The 19,117-nt window shown below is 36.3% G+C and overlaps 1 protein-coding gene across 1 annotated transcript in view; it reads left to right on the forward strand.

Annotated features, from left to right (window-relative positions):
• Nucleotides 1-19,117, forward strand: part of POLR1F (RNA polymerase I subunit F) — a 212,699-nt gene that overhangs the window by 151,285 nt on the left and 42,297 nt on the right. Inside the window, exon 4 of the transcript XR_015745935.1 lies at nucleotides 6,864-7,007. The gene's annotated coding sequence lies outside the window, so the exon portion shown is untranslated. The remainder of the gene's footprint in view (nucleotides 1-6,863; nucleotides 7,008-19,117) is intronic.

Consider the following 19,117-nt stretch of genomic DNA (forward strand, 5'->3'; position numbering starts at 1 on the left):
CTCAGACTCAAGAAGAGTTTCAAGAACAATAGGACGTGTAGTCAATACCTGAAACTGGAATATCACTACCAACCTTTCCATTAAAGAGTGCAGCCGCTGATATGAGGCATAAGATCATGAATACATTAATCAAACCTCAAGATGGGTTACCAAGGCTTCATAGAAAAATACCATCAGATAGTATTGTAGAAGATGCCATGGCCTGGCTAGTAAAAAAATACATCTGACACCCTCAGGACTACTAAACAAGGCTCACAGCAATGGTTACCAAGCTAAGAAGATACACAAGAGAATTAGAGGCCAAGAAGATAAACTCCCTGTTCTCCAAAGATCAATAGAAGTGTACTTCCAATTATAGCGTATATAACATATAACAACATATCATTAACATGTGTGATCCGCCTATCTTGCCAGTATAGTAATTGACTAAAAAAGTTCATGGAAGATATCTATGGAGATTCTCAGTCATCCAGGTCATGGTTGTTCCAAAGATGCTTTTTAAGAGGCAGCTGGGCTTTCTGGTTTTTCCTTGAAGACATTTTACTTTTCATCGAAGAAGCTTCTTCAAGTAAAATGTCTTCAAGGAAAAACCAGAAATTCTCAGTTGTACGGGTCGGAGAATCCAAAGCATGGGCTGTCTCCTGCTTCCTTGCTTAAAGACGGAGTCAATCAAAGTTTAGTCCAGCCTCCTTTCCACTGAGCATGCCCAGTTTTTGACTCCGTCTTCATATGAAGAGAGAGTGCTCAGAAAGAAAGATAGAAAATATAGGATCAACGCTTTGGATTCTTCGAGAAAAAAAGAGAGAAAAGAGAAAGAGTGAAAGTCAGCAAACCGTGAGTAAGCGAAAGAGCCGGGACTTCATCCCAAGACGGGAAAGTCCACATAGCTGTTTGGTGTTAAGAGAATAAGTGGCAGCAGCCTCATTAAAAATGGGCGGGCTCTTGATCGGCTAGCAAAGAAGGAAGGCAAATTAACTCAGCTTTCCCAGAGCCTTCGTTAAACAAACCAGAAGCCACACAAAGCTTCCAGTGCTCTCTTTAATTGGGGTAAACTCAGTCTTAGGCTGAGCAAGCTTCCAACACAGCCACACAAGCCTACCCGAGAGAAAGGAAGGGTAGATCCATGCTCAGGCCGGTCTGAGTATACTCTATCAGCAAAAGCCAAAGGGAAAGACTATGGCCGAATTTTCTGAAACAGAGGCAAGACTGGAGGAACAGGAATCCTCTGCCCCCAGTTTGAACAGAGAGCAAAGTACAAAGGAACCCAGAGAGGCTGGGAGAGCTTCAGAAAGGCCTCTCAGCAGGGTGTCCAAGGCAGATGAGAGGGAGGCATTAAAGAGGCAAAGGGCCATTGAGAAATGTTTCCCAAGGCGGAAAAGGAGGCGGAGAAAATGGAAATTCCCACGCTCCAACAGGCAAACCAATGAAAGCAAAGTATCAGGAAAGGAGCGCAACACTAGAGGGTGCTGAAGATCAGCCTTTTCAGCCTGCTCTTTGTGTGAACTAAGGATTGAGTGAATCAGAAAGACAATGCTCTCAGGCATGCAATGAAGAGCCCTCCCCCAAGAGAAAGAGATTTTCTACAGAGTCCAGCTCTTCCTCCACAGCACTGGAAGTCAGGGAACAGTCCTTTAAAGAGGAAATGAGGGCTATGATGAAAAAAATGATGGCAGAATTCAGGGACAGTCAGGGTAACAGACCCAGCCTGGCACATAATGAGAGGAGACAGGATGCTCATCATCATTCTACTTGAGCAGGAGGAGTAAGAGAGGAACCGGGCTTCCAGGGAGACAGTTCCAGTAGATCAGACACTCACAGTGAGGCCTCTGTTTCAAGAGAGGAAGAATATAGGGAGTCAGCTTTCTCAGATGAGGAAATTAATGAACCAGAAACTCCAATGTTCCACAGGTCTATTTCATCACCAGCTGTTTAAGATGCTGCTGGGGAAGGCTAAGATAGCAACAGGCCTGGGGAGAATCACAGGGACAGAAGGGTCTGAGTTAGAACCATCTGATCCCAAAGATAGATATTTTGCTAGAACCAAGGTTGAAAGTGAATCCATACCTTCACCTGAATTGTTCAGGGAAATGGTGGAAGGTCAGTTGGACAGACCAGTTATTTTCCAATGCCAGGGGGGAATGAGAGGAAATTTTATAATGCGGAACTAGCGGACCTATTCCCAGTTCCCACGATAGACAGCCCTGTGGCAGCCTCCATGTCTGCTACAGTGTTGGCTAACAAAGCTGAGGATGGTCTAAAAGGGGAGGATAAAAAAACAGAACAGACTCTACAAAAAGTTCACCAGGCCATGGCATGAGTGGTAAAGGCAACATCCACGGCATCATTTTTCAGCAGAGCAGTCCTGATATGGATTGAACAGATGCAGGAAAGGATGCCACCTGGAGATCTTCGATTGCAACAGGATTTGAACAAACTAACTGCTGCAACAGAGTTCATAGCAGACACCACACTTAATGGGGTCAAGCACGCAACTAAGGCCATTGCAGCTTCAGTGGCTGCAAGGAGACTTGTTTGGCTCCGCCACTGGCAGGCAGATCTGAAACATAAATGGAAACTGGCATCAGCTCCAGTTAAAGGGGACAAGCTTTTTGGGGAGGCCATTGAGCCATTACTGATTGAAACCAAGGACAAGAGGAAGGTCTTACCCAGGAAACTTGGTCAGGCAGATAGCCGACCTTCTCCATATACATGGCAACAGCCCTTTCCTATCTCGGGGGGTGGCTTCAGCCACTCCCCATACACACAGAGACAGTACATACAGACCCCTAGTGGACATCCAGATAGGTCAGGATTTAGAGATAGGGGTGGACAACGGTCCCAGGGAAAGCGCCCCTTCTGGAGTTCGACTGGCAGGGCCTTCCGGCATACAAAGTGACGGCTGGAACAATGCACCCATCGGCGGGAGGCTGGGCCTATTCACCAACCGATGGGCATCAACTAGAATGGACAAGTGGGTCCTAGACACATTAAGAAAAGGCCTAGTTCTGGAATTCATCTCCATACCCCCGAGCTCATTCAGAAGATGCCCGACACCAAGGGACAGAATCAAAAGGGTAATTATGGAAACAGCAGTTCAACATCTGCTGGACATTCGGGCAGTACAAGTGGTACCAGAGAATGAACAGGGACAGGGTTCTATTCAAACCTGTTTGTTGTGCAGAACGCGTCGGGGGGGGGGAGACCAATTTTGGATCTCAAATTACTAAACAGGTACATAATATACAGGAGATTCAAGATGTAGTCCCTGCAAGCTATACTAGGGAGCATACGGGGGGGATGTCCTGACATCAATAGACCTCGCAGATGCTTACCTACACATACCTCTTACCAGGCCCATTAGAAAAATGGAAGCATTGTTCATTTCATTTAGACCGAGTTCATTGGGACAAAGGGTTTCACCATCTACCACAGGCAGATGGATGAAGACATGTATCACAAAAGCTTATGAAAGTCAATCACTGCAATTGCTGTGTAACATAATGGCACATTCAACCAGGAATGCAGCCACATCAGTGGCATGGAACACACAGGCCTCGATTGAAGAGATCTGTAGGGCAGCAGCATGGTCATCGCCATCTCCATTCATCAGAAATTATAAACTGGATACATTTTCATCAGCAGAAGCATCCTTTGGAAGAACAGTACTACAAAGTGTTCACACGGAGATGGGGGCTCGGGACAAGGAGTTGGCCCAACCTCAGGACAATTAGCTTGGGTACATGCCATGCTTTGGATTCTCTGACCCGTGCAACTGAGAAACAGTGTTGAGCTTACCTGAAACGCATCTTCTAGTTGTACGGGAGGAGAATCCAAATCCCACTCTTAGATAGTTAGTCCAAGCTCAGAACGGTCAAGAACGAGCACCAAAGAACTCTCCAAGTCGATCATCAACCTTCATCAAAAACTGGGCATGCGCAATGGAAAGGGGGCTGGACTAAACTTTGATCAACTCCGTCTTTAAGCAAGGAAGGAGACAGCCCATGCTTTGGATTCTCCTCCCATACAACTAGAAGATATGTTTTAGGTAAGCCCAACGCTCTGTCCAGTTGCCTCTTGAAAATGCACCTTTGGGACAAGTACATGGAAGCTGTCAATGTGAAAACCGAGAAGCTTCTCACAATGTATTTTGTTTCCATCACAAGTCCAACAACCAGAAACTCTGCACCAGATGCAAAGAGGATGATTGGGAACTAGTAAGTGTCAAAGTCACTGTCATGGATGAAATCTAGACCACCCAGGAATATATCAGCAAGATGGCTCCCAAAGATGAGTTGCTGAGAGAATGCCTTGGGCAGCAGCAGTGGGAGGATGATCAAGCAGAATAAGTACCATGGCAATTCAATTGTGATGGCTCCCTTGGGCACCAGCTCAAGCAAGGAGGAAGAAGAACTGGCTCTGGGAGCACCTTAGAGGGACTATGGGACCACCAGGGGAATGTGGAAAACTCTGTGATAGTTTCAGATAGTCTAGGTGAGGCAGTGCAAGGAATGTAGGAGGAATCTGGGAGAGAGCAGCTGGATAAACATCTGGCTGTGCAGCCAGAAGGAGAGACATAGCTGCAGCCAATTAGCATGATAACCAGCTAGCCCCTTGGGCTGGAGAAGAGACACACCTGCAGCTCACTGATGGAGAAAAGGTCGAGTTGCCACCCCACATAATCCAAGGTCACACAGACCTGAGAGGTACAATAGAGGTCAGCAAAGCTACTTGCGAGGAGGCAGCCTGAGTCTTTCTAACAAGGTGCACCAGTCGGCACCTTATTTACTTCAGTGTTTAGAGCCTGGGGGATGTCAGAGACAACTGTTCATAATCCATCCATCTGTGAATGTTCTCAATCCATTTTCTTGAAGCCATTAAGATCCTGTTGCTGTCATTGTGCCTTTAACTCATTGATGCCAAATTATGTTCATTGTGTCTTGCTTCAGTTTTGTTTCCCCATTGTACCTTGAGCCCATCTGACCAGCGGCTGCACCTTGAACTCTGAGCATCATGGAGCTGCTGTTCTGCTGGTGCAGTTCCTGTGCCTTAGGTGCAAAAAAGACTGCATTCTGACTTCCCTCATTGCCTTTGTTATATCCATATAATTTAGAACTGACTTTAAAAAAGACTGTTCACAAAGAGTTGGGATCTGGGAAATTACGATGGGCTTGGATGTGCAAAATAAGCATGCTGATTTCATTTGGGTTATGTGTGTGTAGATTGAGACAGGACAAAGACTCTGTATGGGATGAACCATTAACAGATAGTTAACATGGCAGATGTTGGGAAATCTTATCAGTGACTGGAATGGGCTGGACTAAAAGACAGTACTAAGGCACTTATCATAGCAGCACAAATACACAAATACAAACACAATAGATACTAAGCAGCAATTCAATAGAAGTGGGTTTATTACTTCTACACAGGACCCAAACTGCAGACAGCATAGAGAGTCATAGTTCTGAGACAGTTCAACACATAGTGGCAGGGTATAAGATGCAGACAAAAACAGCATATACTGAATGGCACAACCAAGTAGCTTGCATTATGTATAGGAACATCTACATAGAATCCAGATGGTCATAAGGTCATAAAGGTCACAAGAAAGCTAAGATCTTGTGAGACCTTCCAGATCTAGACAGACAGACAGGTACTGGCCAATCAAGCATATATTATGGTAAATATAATTCTAATAGACAAGGACTACAAGCAGTGATGGTGATAGATGTAGTGCTGCCAAGTGACAGCAAAATCGGGAAGAAAGAGTACAGTTTGACTACAGCTTGATTTAAAAAAAGAAAAGGAAAAGAAAAAAGAAAAACTGGAGCCTGAAGGAGGAACTGGATATGGAAGGTAAAGTCTGAAGTGGCAGTAGGAGCACTTAGAGCTATGACTCCTAAGATGGGAGAGTGGCTTCAACAGATTCCTGCTTAGGACAAGTAAAATTTTGTATGATAAAATGGATACAAAATTTTAAAGAAACAATTAAATTAAACAATGGGAAATCCTATGGAAGAATTCATTCAAATTTATTTCAAATTATACATTATTTATAAAATAAAATAAAAGCAAATGTTGAATTGAAAAACCATTTTTTTCCTATTAGGAACAAATAAACTTTATTAAGATATAGGCTGACAGTTGCACATATAAACGTTTGAAAAGAAATGCTTTGTTGACTATATCAAATAATAAAAACTAACTAGGAAATATTAGAAATGGCAAAATGAATGGTATACAACCAAAACATAAGTTTAAAAAGATTCAAAAATAACTTTTGTCTATATTATAGGGTACAATATAAGACAAATATTGAAGAAGAATTTTTAAGGGAAAATATTTCATGTAAAAAATAATAACAAGAAGCAATTCTAACGTCAATCAAACAAATTTTATATAAACATTCATTCTTATTATGTAATCACCAGAAAGGTATACAATAGAAGGGAGTTTAGAATTCAATCTGTCAGAAAGAGAAGAATGGTTCAAAAATCTTAAAAATAAATATAAATAAATACATTTTTTAAAAAACCTACTCTGTTTTTCCCTAGAACATATATATTTATTTTAGGAATAATTATAAATGGTGGTGATATTTATATAAATATTAATGTTTAGAGTTTTGTAGGGATTTTAAATTATTTCTTAGCATGTTATAATGAGGACAGTTTATATATTCAATTATTTAATTAATGAAGTAATAAATTTTAATTTTTATGTCAATTGTAAATTCTCTCTTTATTTTCCAACCATTATTTATTTATTCCACTTTCTAACTTTATGTACTTTATGTGAGTATATTAAAATATCATAATCATAATTCTCTCCCCCCCCTCCCTCCCTCTCTCTCCCTCTCTGTTTAGGAATCAAATCTTCAACCTAGGAAACCTGGATAAATTTGAGGCAATCATTCTCTCTCATGCCAACCTACCTCACAGGTTGAGTGTTGTGAAGGTAAAACAAAAGGAGATCCTTTCTAAAAGTTGCCATGAGTTCTTGGAAGGAAGGTGAGATAAAATCTAACAACTAAATAATATACTGATACTGTAATTCTAATAAATTTATATCACATACACACACATATTTCTTACCATATATATTTAATATTCTAGATATGTGATATGTTTTAGCAATTGCATTGCTAAATGCAAATGGGCTCTTAGGAGACATTTCAAATATATAGCAATAGCAATAGCACTTAGACTTATATACTGCTTCACAGTGCTTGACAGCCCTCTCTAAGCGGTTTTAACAGAGTCAGCATATTGCCGCCAACAATTTGGGTCCTTATTTTATCTACCTTGGAAGGTTGGAAGGCTGAGTCAAACTTGAGCCTTGCTGAGATTTTTTTTTTTTAATAAAAATTTTATTTGGGTTTTCACAAAAAATAATACAAGTAAAATTTCTTTTTTTGAGAATAGCATGGTCCCGGATTATCACTTCTCCATACAGACACAAATTCAATTTCATATTCATCTTTGTGTTCTATTCCATATTTTATTACTATTTTAACATTTTCTCAATAATTTTTCCCTTCCCTTAGTTTTCACAATCTTACTTTTAATCATCTCCTTCCTTCCGAAATTCAATTACATATATCTTTTTCTAAGTTTCAATATCTTTCTAGTCATTATATTTATACTTTTGTCTGTCCTGTTTCAATTTCATATTTTCTTTTCTCATTAAACAAAAATTTTCCCTGTAGTTACGAATTGGAGTATGACACCTTTGTATCTTTTAATTTTTATCCATTCAACTCTTATTTAAACTTCAGTTATGCCTTTACAATTATAACATTCAATATAACACATAATTTCCAGTCGAATTCTGCTTGGTCCATTCTTAAAATACACACTAAGTTCTTAAAGAGAAAATATATATATAACAATAATAAATAAAATACTTATTCTATTCCAATTCAGCTCTATCATTAATGTTAGTTATAATCTTTGACATCTTTAACATTTCTTTTCAATAGGGTATCATACTTCTAGGAACACTTATTATATTTCCATAATTTTTTCATGTTTCTTTCATTTCCTCTTCACTTAAATTTTTATAACACATTTATAATAATTAAAATGTTCCCCTCCTTTCCTAATTTCATTCTCTCATTCTCTTTATTTCATTTATTTATTAAACATTCCATTACATTACAATGAGTATTTTATCTATCATTTTAATCACACTTGTTTCATATTTTCAAAGTTCATTTCTATTTCTAATATAACAATACTATCTTATGTACCCTTGCAGAATCCCCCTTTCAATTTTCACCCATTATCTGTGTCTTCTAAATAGGCTTGTACCCTTAATCCTTGTACATTTTTCCTGTTCTCTATGTCCTGTTTCTGTCCTTTATAATTTCTTTTCCTTTCCCTCTTCCCCCTCTTCTTCTCCCTTCCCTTCTTGACCTCTTCTCTAATTCTGATTCTCTCTTCTGTAATCCTCTCTTCTTTTTCTTCCTAATGTTGTAATTACTTTTCAAACTATTCTTTTTGGGGGTTGTTTTTTCAAATCTTAAATTTTTCACTCTCTTTCCCCCCTTTCCTTTCTTTTCCCCACATAGAAATACTTGGTCATTGAAGATGGCTTCTTGTTTGTCCCGCCCTTCTTGTTCTACAGGCATTTCTTGTTGTTTCTCATAGTTCAGGATCTCCATTTCTAAAAATTGAAATACAAAGCCAAAAGAACCTCTTCCTTCTTGTGCATCTTCTTTCTGTTTTTTAAATTCCATTCTCAATTCTTCCAAGAGTGATACCATTTTAAAAACTTTTAAACAACCACCTGATTAATTTTAGTCCTTTAGATCCAATAGCCAAATATCACCAAGTAATCCAAATAATCCAAAGCTGTTTCTTCTTGCTTCTTTTTTCCCACTTTCTCTTCCTGGGTTCTCTTATCTTGTTACAAAGTTTCAGTTAAAATGTATCTTTTAGGAATCTTGTTAAAGTTTCACTGTTAATTCCTTTCACTTCCAGGTGGTCTCCTCCATTTTTCCAGATCCTACCCTTTTGGTTTTTTTCCCTTCTTTTAAAAGTTTTTGAGAATCCAGAAATCTTTATTATCCCTTTGACATTTTATTTTCAGCTTAAATACCTGTTAATGTCAAAGTGGATTTTTGCTGGTTTCTTGCTTAAATCTCTTAGTTGTCAATATAGGGAAGAAAAAAACACCACCACCAAATCGTTTCCCTTCCCTCTCTCATTCGCCGCTTCAAAGTCTCCTTTGGGAACAATGTTGTTCTTTATAATTCAAATTCCAGGGTACCTTATATTATTGCTTTTTCAGTTCGACCCGGTCAGCCAAAACTTTCTCTTCTTATCTTCCTTCTGCACATTCTTTTCCGGTCGAGTTCTTCTTTGAGGTGGCCATTTCTTTTTCTTTTTTTAATTTTTATTGATTTTTAAAACAAACATGAACAAACAAAACATAAAAACATCAAGCCATTTTCCATATATATATATACATACAGTGTGCCGGTTGGTTTTACAAATTGTTTTGTGCTTCCATTTCGTAGTCTTCAATTACAATTACATTGTATATACTCTTGTACTTTCAATCAAATATTAAATACATTAATATCATTATTAATCAATCATTTGACTATACTTTTATTCATTCATGTTTTACGAAATAATCATATTTTACTTAATTTGTTTTATAACGGTTCATATTATCATCCCAAATCTATCCTAAAATCATTTTGTAGATATAATAAGAAAAGAATACATCTTTATATATTTATTATTTTCTAAGAATCTACATATTTCATTACTAAGTTTTATTGTCTAACCATTGATAGAATAGATCCCAAATTTTATAAAATTCTTTATCCTCCTGTTCTCTAATTTCAAATGTCAATCTACTCATTTCAGCACATTCCAATATTTTCTTAATGATTTCCTCCTGTGATGGTATCTTCTCATTTTTCCAGTTTTTAGCAAATACAATCCTAGCTGCTGTTAATACATTTACAATCAGGTATTTCAAGTCTTTACTATATATTTCAGGTAAAATTCCCAATAAAAATATCTCTGGTTTTAAATCTATATGGTTTTTTTGTCATTTTTTCCAACCACGTGTGGATTTTAGTCCAGTATTTTTTAGCATCCGCATATGTCCACCACATATGGTAATATGAGCCAGGTGTCTGATGACATTTCCAACATTTTTTGGATTTATTCTTGAACATTCTTGCTATTCTTGTCGGGCGGAAATGCCACCTGTAAAACATCTTATACAAAATTTCTTTATATGCTGTTGACATTGTCATTTTATAATTTTGAGACCACAGTTTTTGCCATTTCTCTAACTCAATCCCATATCCAAAGTTCTTCCCCCAAGCAATCATTGTTTCTTTGACTTGTTCTTCTCCTAGTTTAATTTCTAATAAATATCCATACAAATTTATTAATCACTTTTTCATCAGTACCTGTCAAAATCTTATCTAAGTCAGTCAGTTTATCATAGAAACCTTCTGTTTTAGAATCTTTATCATGCCTTGAATGTATTTACGCATATGAAAACCAATTCATCTTTATACCTTGTTCCTCTAATTTTTGCATAGATTTAAGTTCACCCTTTTCATTCAATATTTCACCATATCTAACTGTTTGTTCCTTTTTCTATATTATAGGATAAGAAAATGCTTCAATAGTCGATAACCAGACTGGAATTTTCAAATAACATTGTCTTTTAATCTTCTCCCAGTTTAACCACAGAGACTCCCGTATATAATGTCTTCTAAAGTACCCCTGTATTTTAGTTCCCTTGTACCATAAAAAAGCATGCCAGCCCAACAAAAAATCATGTCCTTCTAATGTCAACAATCTAGTATTTCTTAATGTTATCCATTCCTTAACTCACATAAAATTTGTAGCTTGGTAGTACAACTCCCAATTAGGCAAACCAAATCCTCCTCTTATTCTAGCATCTTGCAAAAGTTTTAACTTTATTCTCGCTTTCTTACCTTGCCATATATATTTCAACACAATTTTATTTAAATCTTCAAAGTAATCTTTTCCAAGCCTAATTGGAATTGTTTGGAACAAATATAAAATTCTGGGTAATATATTCATCTTGATTGTTAATATTCTCCCTATTAATGACAGTTGTAAATTTTCCCATTTCGCCAGATCTAGCGCTATCTGCTGCTTAAGTTTGATATAATTATTCTCTTTTAGTGTACTGCATCTTGCTGTCAAATATATCCCCAAGTACTTGATCTTATTCGTAACCTGGATTTTCAATAGATCTGCCAGTTCTTCCTTTTGTCTTGATAACATATTCTTTGTCAAGATCTTTATCTTATCTTTATTTATTTTCAAGCCAGCCACCTTTCCATATGTCTCTATCTTTTCTATCAATTTTGATGCTGTTTCTAGTGAGTCTTCTAAAATGAAAACCAGATCATCTGCAAATGCTTGGAATTTAAATTCTTCCTTTTTTATTTTCATCCCTTTTATATTCTTTTCATCTCTAATATTTCTATTTAGCACTTCCAAGGTTAACACAAACAACAGAGGTGATAGTGGGCACCCTTGTCTTGTTCCTTTTCTTATATCAATAGAGTCTGTCAGTTCTCCCTCTATCATTACCTTTACCGTTTGCTTATGATATATAGCTTCTATTGCTTGAATAAATTTTTTAGCAAAGCCCATCTGTTCCAGCAGTAATAACATGAATCACCAATTCACATTATCAAATGCCTTCTGTGCATCTAAAAATATCAAAGCCATTTGTTTTTCAGGATGTGCCTCGTAGTATTCCAAAGTGTCCAAGATTACTCTCATATTGTCTTTAATTTGTCTCTTTGGCAGAAATCCTTTTCGATCAGGATGGATAAAATTGTTTAAGTATTTTTTAAGTCTTTCTGCCAATATTGAAGCAAAAATTTTATAATCTGCATTTAGTAAGGAAATAGGTCTATAGTTCTTGATTTGTAAGGGATCGGCCTCCTCTTTTGGAATAAGTGTAATATAAGCTTCTGACCATGATTTAGGTATCCTCTTCTTTAACATAACTTCATTCATAACTTCTAGCAATGGAAGGTTCAATGATTGCTGTAATGTTTTGTAAAATTCTGCCGGAAGTCCATCTGGGCCTGGTGCCTTTCCATTATTTTGCTTCTTGACTGCTTCAGTTAACTCCATCATCGTTATATTGCTTTCTAACATTGTTTCAATCTCTTTAGGTATCTGGGGTAGATTAGCATACTGTAAATACTGTTTAACTCTTTCCTCATCAATATTCTCTTGTGTGTATAGTTTCCCATAATAGTCTCGTATGATTTCCTTCTTCTCTTTACTACCATAGCAAACTTGACCTTGGTCATCTATTAATTGCAATATTTTCCTTGATTCTTTCTCCTTTCTCAATTTATATGCTAACCATCTACCTGGTTTATTTGCATCTTCAAAGTAGTTCTGTTTAGCACCTCTAATTTTCTGTGCTAGTTCTTCTTTTTCTATTAGACCCATTTTATGTTTGGTTATATCCATTTTTAATTTAAGGTCCTTTTTCTGTGGCATTTTCTGTAACTCTTTTTCAAGTCCTTTATACTCATCCTCTAATGCCTTAGAGGCTAATCTTTTCATTGTATTTCTTTTTCTTGTATAGTCTTGTATACTATCAAGCCTCTGGCATATGCCTTCATTGTATCCCATACATTCTGGATTGATGTATCTTCCTTTTTGTTTTCTCTAAAGAAAAAAGCCAGTTGTTTCTCCATCCATTGTGTGAAGTCTTTTCCCTTTAAAATAGTATTATTTAATGTCCATCTAGATCTTCTTCTTTGTCCTTTCCATTTAGTTGTCATTGGATTGTGATCTGCCCAAGTACTTGTTTCAATATTTATTTCTTGAATATTAGTTAACAATTCTGTTGACATCCATATCATATCTATTCTGGATGTCTATTTGAGTAGAAGGTGTATTGTTTGGTTTTAGCATTTCTTTCTCTCCATGTATCTTTTAAGTTTATTTCATCTACCATTTTAAAAAAAGATCTAGGGAGGGTCTTTCTGTTTTGCTTTATTGTTTTCTGTGCTGTATAGTCCAGTTTATTGTCTACAATTCCATTAAAATCTCCCATCATAACTATATTAGCATAGTCCAGTTCAATTATTTTCATATGTAATTTTTTATAAAATTCTTCTTGATTGTCATTCGGGGCATAGATTTCAATCAAGAGTGTTTTTGTATTATTGTCCATTATTTCCACCATTAGTATTATTCCGTCGTCATCAGTAAAAATCAATTTCACTGGGATAATATCTTTAATATATAAAACCACTCCTCTTTTCTTGCATTGTGTCAAAGAAGTAAATATTTTCCCTAATTTTGGCTGTATCAACAATTGTTCATATTGCTTTTTAATATGTACTTCTTGTAAGCAGATTATATCAAATTTTAATTTCTCTAATTTATGGAAGGTTTCCTTCTTTTAACAGCTGAGTTAAATCCATTTATATTAATTGTAATCAATTTTTTCTCTTCCATGGTTATATTTTGTAGTTAGGTTTAACAGCTCTTGTAGATCTTGGTTCACGTTGTTCTTTGGCTTCCTCCTTTCCACCTACTGCACCTTCTTCTTTTTCAGTCATCATTTGGCAGTCCTCTTGGAATTCAATTAATGAAATTTCTTTTTCTGTCTCTTCCTCTTTCCCTCTAAAAAATTATGTATAAAATGATTCAGCTTTCTCAATTGAGTCAATTCTATATCTCTGTTCTTGCCATGTGAACATTAAACCTTCTGGAATCAGCCATCTATAATTCACCTCTTTTTTAAGTAGCATTTTGGTCAGGAATCGGTATTCTCTTTTCCTCTCTCTCACTCTTCTGGGTACTTGTTTCAAGACCATAATCTCCTTGTCTTTGTATTCCAATGTTTTCTCTCTTGCCACTTGCAATATTTGCGTTTTAATGGCTTTCTTTGTAAATCTTATGTGAACTTCTCTTGGTAAGCTATTTCTCATTGCATATCTTGTGAAGACTCGATAGACCTCATCTATTCTGTCCTTCATCTTCTCTTCAGTTATTTCCAAAGTTTCAGCCAATATTTCTATCATTATCTCAGCCAGGTTTTGTCCCTTTTCTTCCTCTGTTTTGGAATCTAAGATAAAATTCTGATCTGTCCATCTCCCATCTCAGCATACCACTTTTATCTTGTTCAACCACAGTTAATCTGTTCTCAATATCTCCAATCTTCTTGTCTCTTTGTTTATCTTCTTCTTCATTGTACTTAATCATCATTTGTTGGATGTTCTCCACTTTTTCAGTGGTTTTCCCTGTTCTTTGTTCGATATTCTCTGTTCTCTTTTCAATATTCCCTGTTCTTGTTTGAATATTTTGAATTCCTTGCATAATCATCTGCAGGGTCACTTTTTCTTGTCCTTTTTCTTGCCATAACATTGTCTATATTGAACATTGTCCTCCAGATGGTGGAGAGGAAGAAGTAGAAGTTGAGGAACCAGGGGCTGTTAATTTTCTACTCATTTTGAGCAATTCAAAATCTTCAGGTTCTTCTAGACCTTAATCCAATTGCGAAATAACCAATTGCAATTCCAAATAAAAATAGTAGGAAAAAAGAAGCCAAATAGTAATAATAATAATAAAAAAAGAAAAAAAATCTTCAGGTTCTTGTATACCTTAATCCAATCGATTGGTTAGATAACAGTAAAAATTCAAAAATGAAGGAAAAGACCATAAACACACACAAAAAAAGAAAAAGTTGTAAAATCCTAAAAAAGGCGGAAAAGTGAAAAATAAAAAGCTAAAAAAGAGAAAGGGAAAATTCTTCAGGTTCTTCAACACCTTAATCCAATTAACAGGTCTCAAATATAAAAGGATGCATAAGAGAAAAAAAGAAGGCCAGAAAAATAAACAAAAGAAAAAGAAAAAAAAGCCAATATGAAAGGTAGATGAAAAAACAAAAATACCAGGGAGGGGGAGAGAAAAAAAGAAAAAAAAAGACTACTCCCTTAAAAAGAAAAGGAAGAAAATCATTAATACTAAAGCTTTTCCTTTAAAATAAAGAGCAACAGTAGAAATTTAACTTCCAAAGACAAGAAAAAAACAAAAACAAAGACAAGTTCCAAAGGGCCAGAAATCCAAGTAGTTATTACAAAAGGTAAACTGATGAGGGGTAGCGCAGCTTAGAAAAAATAAAAAGAGCACACTGCACTTTGTTTAATTATCCAAGGCTCTTGTTATAACTCTCTTCTCCAGAGACTTATCACCTTTTCTTTTTCTATAAGCTTCAACACCAGACTCCAGCTGTTGATAGAAACCCAGAAGAGCACCTGTAATAATACTCTCCCATGCTCTTCCCTCTATCTTATCCAATAGCAATGTCCTTGAAAAGAAGTCTCAGTTCTTTCTCAGCTTTGTCTGGTCAAAAGAGAAATAGAATATTTCCAAGCCTCTAGTTGGCAGTGTTACAAAGTTTCTTTGCTTTCACTTTCCCCTCCTTTTCCAAGCAAAATATAATAAGAATTAATTAAAAAGAAGAAAAGATATTTTAAAAAATAACTAAAAGGGAGTCTCTAGCCTAAAATATTATAAAATCAAAAAGGAGAAAAAGAAGAGAAAAAGAAGAGAAAAACCAGTCCAGTTTCAAAGTATAAGATCGTCTGTAAAAAAAATCCAGCAATGAGAGAAAAAAAAAAGTATTACTTTGACATTCCTGTTTAAAATCGCCGCTTAGTCACTTCTGTCAAAACTTTTACAGATTCTTTCTTTTCCTTAGAGTGTCCTTTCAAATCTTAAAATAAAGAAAAATTCTCACCAAACCGGCACACTCTCTCTTTCCGTTCTCTTTGTTTCGAGCTGTCCCAACTTCAGCAGCTTTAATGGCTGCCTCTTTGCCGCTGGCAAAAGAGCTTCTCCTGGATCTACCAGGGACTTTGCAATATCCCTGGGATCGACAGGATGCACTTTACTTTCACCGCTTTCTTCGGGATGGTTTAGATCCAATTGGACCGTCCAGGAACAAAGATATCGGCAGTGATCTCAGACCTCCAAGATCACATGCCATATCGTCATGATGCCAGCTCCACCCACACTGAGGTGGCCATTTCTGACCACCACTGCAACTGCCTTCGGGAAAGGGAGTAATGGCCAGCTGGAGAGAAGAGATGCGACTCTCCTCGATCCTGCTGGCAGTCTTCCCCCTCTTCACCACCTCTACGGGGTGGCTTAGTCCCGAAACCAGCCAGCTCAGGGCACTCCAGCAGCGAGCACAAATCGAAACTACGCACGATCGCAGATTTCGGTCTGTCACCGAAGAAGCTCAAACCGGAAGCCTTCAAGCCTTGTTGAGATTTGAACTGCCAAATTGCAGGCAGCTGGCAGTCAACAGAAGTAGCCTGCAGTACTGCACTCTAACCACTGTGCCACCACAGCTCATATGGAATTATTTCCTTATTAATGTGGTACTCCTCAACAAAATATCCATCACATTGTGTCCGAATGTCCAATAAGAGCTTACACCAGCCCAATGTCTGATTTTTTCAACATAGATCACCCTATCCTTGAATGGCTGGGTGGACTGGACATTAACATTTGAACCACTATAAGTCCATTTATTGTCCATACTCTAAATAAATAAATAAATTCTTATTAAAATATAAATTGGCTTTCAGAACTGTTTGTACTGAAACTTATCCTTGGATTTGTTTCAAAAATGTTCCATTTCACTAATAGGTGAACAATGAAATCAGATACACAATAACGCATCAATTTGATAAATTTCATTAACAAAAGGTCTTGATCTGTAGATTAATGTTCCATCATCATTTTAATGTTCCATCATCATGGCTCTGAATTACCTTATTTCAAACTGACTGGGTATTATCTTTATTTATGTGTTAGATTTGTGTGCTGCCCATCTCTTTTTGATATTGCTGTCAATATATTCAATAAAATTAAAACATAAAACTTTATTGGTTCATTCTTGACATCTGGTGCTTCACAGATATGCCCACATAGTTTTCTTGAAATATGGATAGCAATATGGAAATAGTTTTCCAATTCTTTCTAGCTTATTTTAAAAACTTTCTAGTTTAGCTTTCAGCTCTGAGATTTCCTGGTTAATCAGCCATTCAAATGGTATCCAGATTTGACACTACTTAGCTTTTTTCAAGCCCACCTGATTAATTACCTGACTGTGATTACTTCACAGTAGAGTATTCCTCAATATTAACCCTGGTATGTTACATTTCCACTACTGCTGTGTTGTGCTGCAAGAACTGTGGCATTCAACGTTCAGTTTAATGTCTGTTAGGAGGAGATCTGTTATACTTAACTAATAAGCTTCTGGGCATCATCTGAACACATGCAATGCAAATTTTCTGCTTGGGTTCTTTCCATATGATGCATATGATGCATTTGAAGCTTTTTGTTTTTAAAATAGTGGTATTATGTGGAGGACAGCTATTAAAATTCTCTAGTATGCTGACTCATGAAAGTCAGCATTGCTGTTTGTTATCAATACTGCTCTTAACATAATGGCATAATTGCACAAAAAACATCACTCTAATATAATGGCATAATTATACAAAAAATAATCTTTACCATTTTTTCCCCCTGATATTTCTTTCTCAGATCTCTCCCTTTCTAGAATCAAAGCAAGAATTGCCCACCTTTCCCCTCACAGGATATATTAAAGACATTTATTTCACAATGCACTGACTTATTTTACAGGATAGGAATACCAGGAAAGCCTGGAAGTAGAAAGCCAATTATATGCTGATTCTAGTAGTGTTATTTTTTCAGATTAAATGCCACTTGGAGTTATAAAAACTAGCACTTGAAGCTGTCAGTTTTCTGAATGGCTTTCATATGTAGTTCTATCATAACAAGCCGAATGCTGGACAGTTCAGCTCCATAGGAGGGCTACAAAACTCTCAGAGAGGTTTAACAGCCCTTGAAATTATATCCCTAAAATGTAGAGAGCATGCTGATTCAATGGGAAAAGACATCAACTAAGCAAGTTATAAATAAACTCATTTATCACAGGCATTACTGTCCTGGTGAGTTCAAAGGCCATGCTAAGGATATACCAATTTCTCTGAAGTTCCATAAACAGTAGGAACTTTATTGTGTGTACAACAGGTTTCACATCCAAACAGCGATTTATGAATCCAAAGTTAAGAAGTGCTACTATCATAATTCTTGAAACTTAATTGGTTCTTGTACGGTGTCTTTTAAATCCATCATAATGTGAAACTTTTCTATTTAAGATAACTGGAAAAACAATGAAAGAAGAGGAAAGGAAAGAAGAAATTTCTTCTGCCTTTTAAACCAGCAACTTTTAACTGATAGGATAAAAATAGTTAAAGAATTCTCAAAAGCTTTTAAAAACAGAATAGCGAGGAACGTTGCTTTAAAGATATTTGTTGTATCTGCATATGTGTGTTTTTGACACTATTATTTAACTTCATATATAATTTAATTTAACATCTACATATGTAAAGGCTCAGGAAGATCAGTCCCAGCAAACAGACTGACCATGGCTTTCCTGGAAGTTCAAAGGAACCACAGTAAATGAAATGTTCCTCATATCATGTTGCGGACAGAGTCCACAATGAACTGCCGGCAGGTGAAGCCCTTCCTTTATTTTTCATAAATGGTTAGAGGGAATGGAAAATATTAAATCAGTACCAATGATTCAAAAGCATGATAGTTATATAGTTATTTTAAAAAGCAATATGCCTTCTGTGTAACTACACAACACAACCTAGCATATCTCTACTGCTTCATGTTTTTGAGTATTCTATAAATATTTGGTTTGTCACTGTAACATAATTGACCACATAAAACGTTGGTCTCATCTTCTGATATTATGATTTTTAAAATGAATATTAAAATCTAAATACCATAAGTGAACAGTTATTGCAATTTGCATTTGTAAAAAAATGAGATCATTAATGATCTCCATACTTAATTGCAATCAAAATTAATATTCATTCACTAATCATTTATGAAGACAGAGGGCAGCATTCTGTTAATTTTAGAAAGGAAATGTCAAAATTTCCTATTCAAAGATAAAAGGCATTCAAAAATTCCTTAATCCATTTGCTTCTTTGGTTTTAAAGTAAACATTTCTGATTTTT

The sequence above is a fragment of the Notechis scutatus genome, chromosome Z (genome assembly GCF_049901735.1).
Source record: "Notechis scutatus isolate UNSWTSFEM ecotype Mainland chromosome Z, rNotScu1.2, whole genome shotgun sequence".
In the NCBI taxonomy this organism is placed as follows: domain Eukaryota; kingdom Metazoa; phylum Chordata; class Lepidosauria; order Squamata; family Elapidae; genus Notechis; species Notechis scutatus.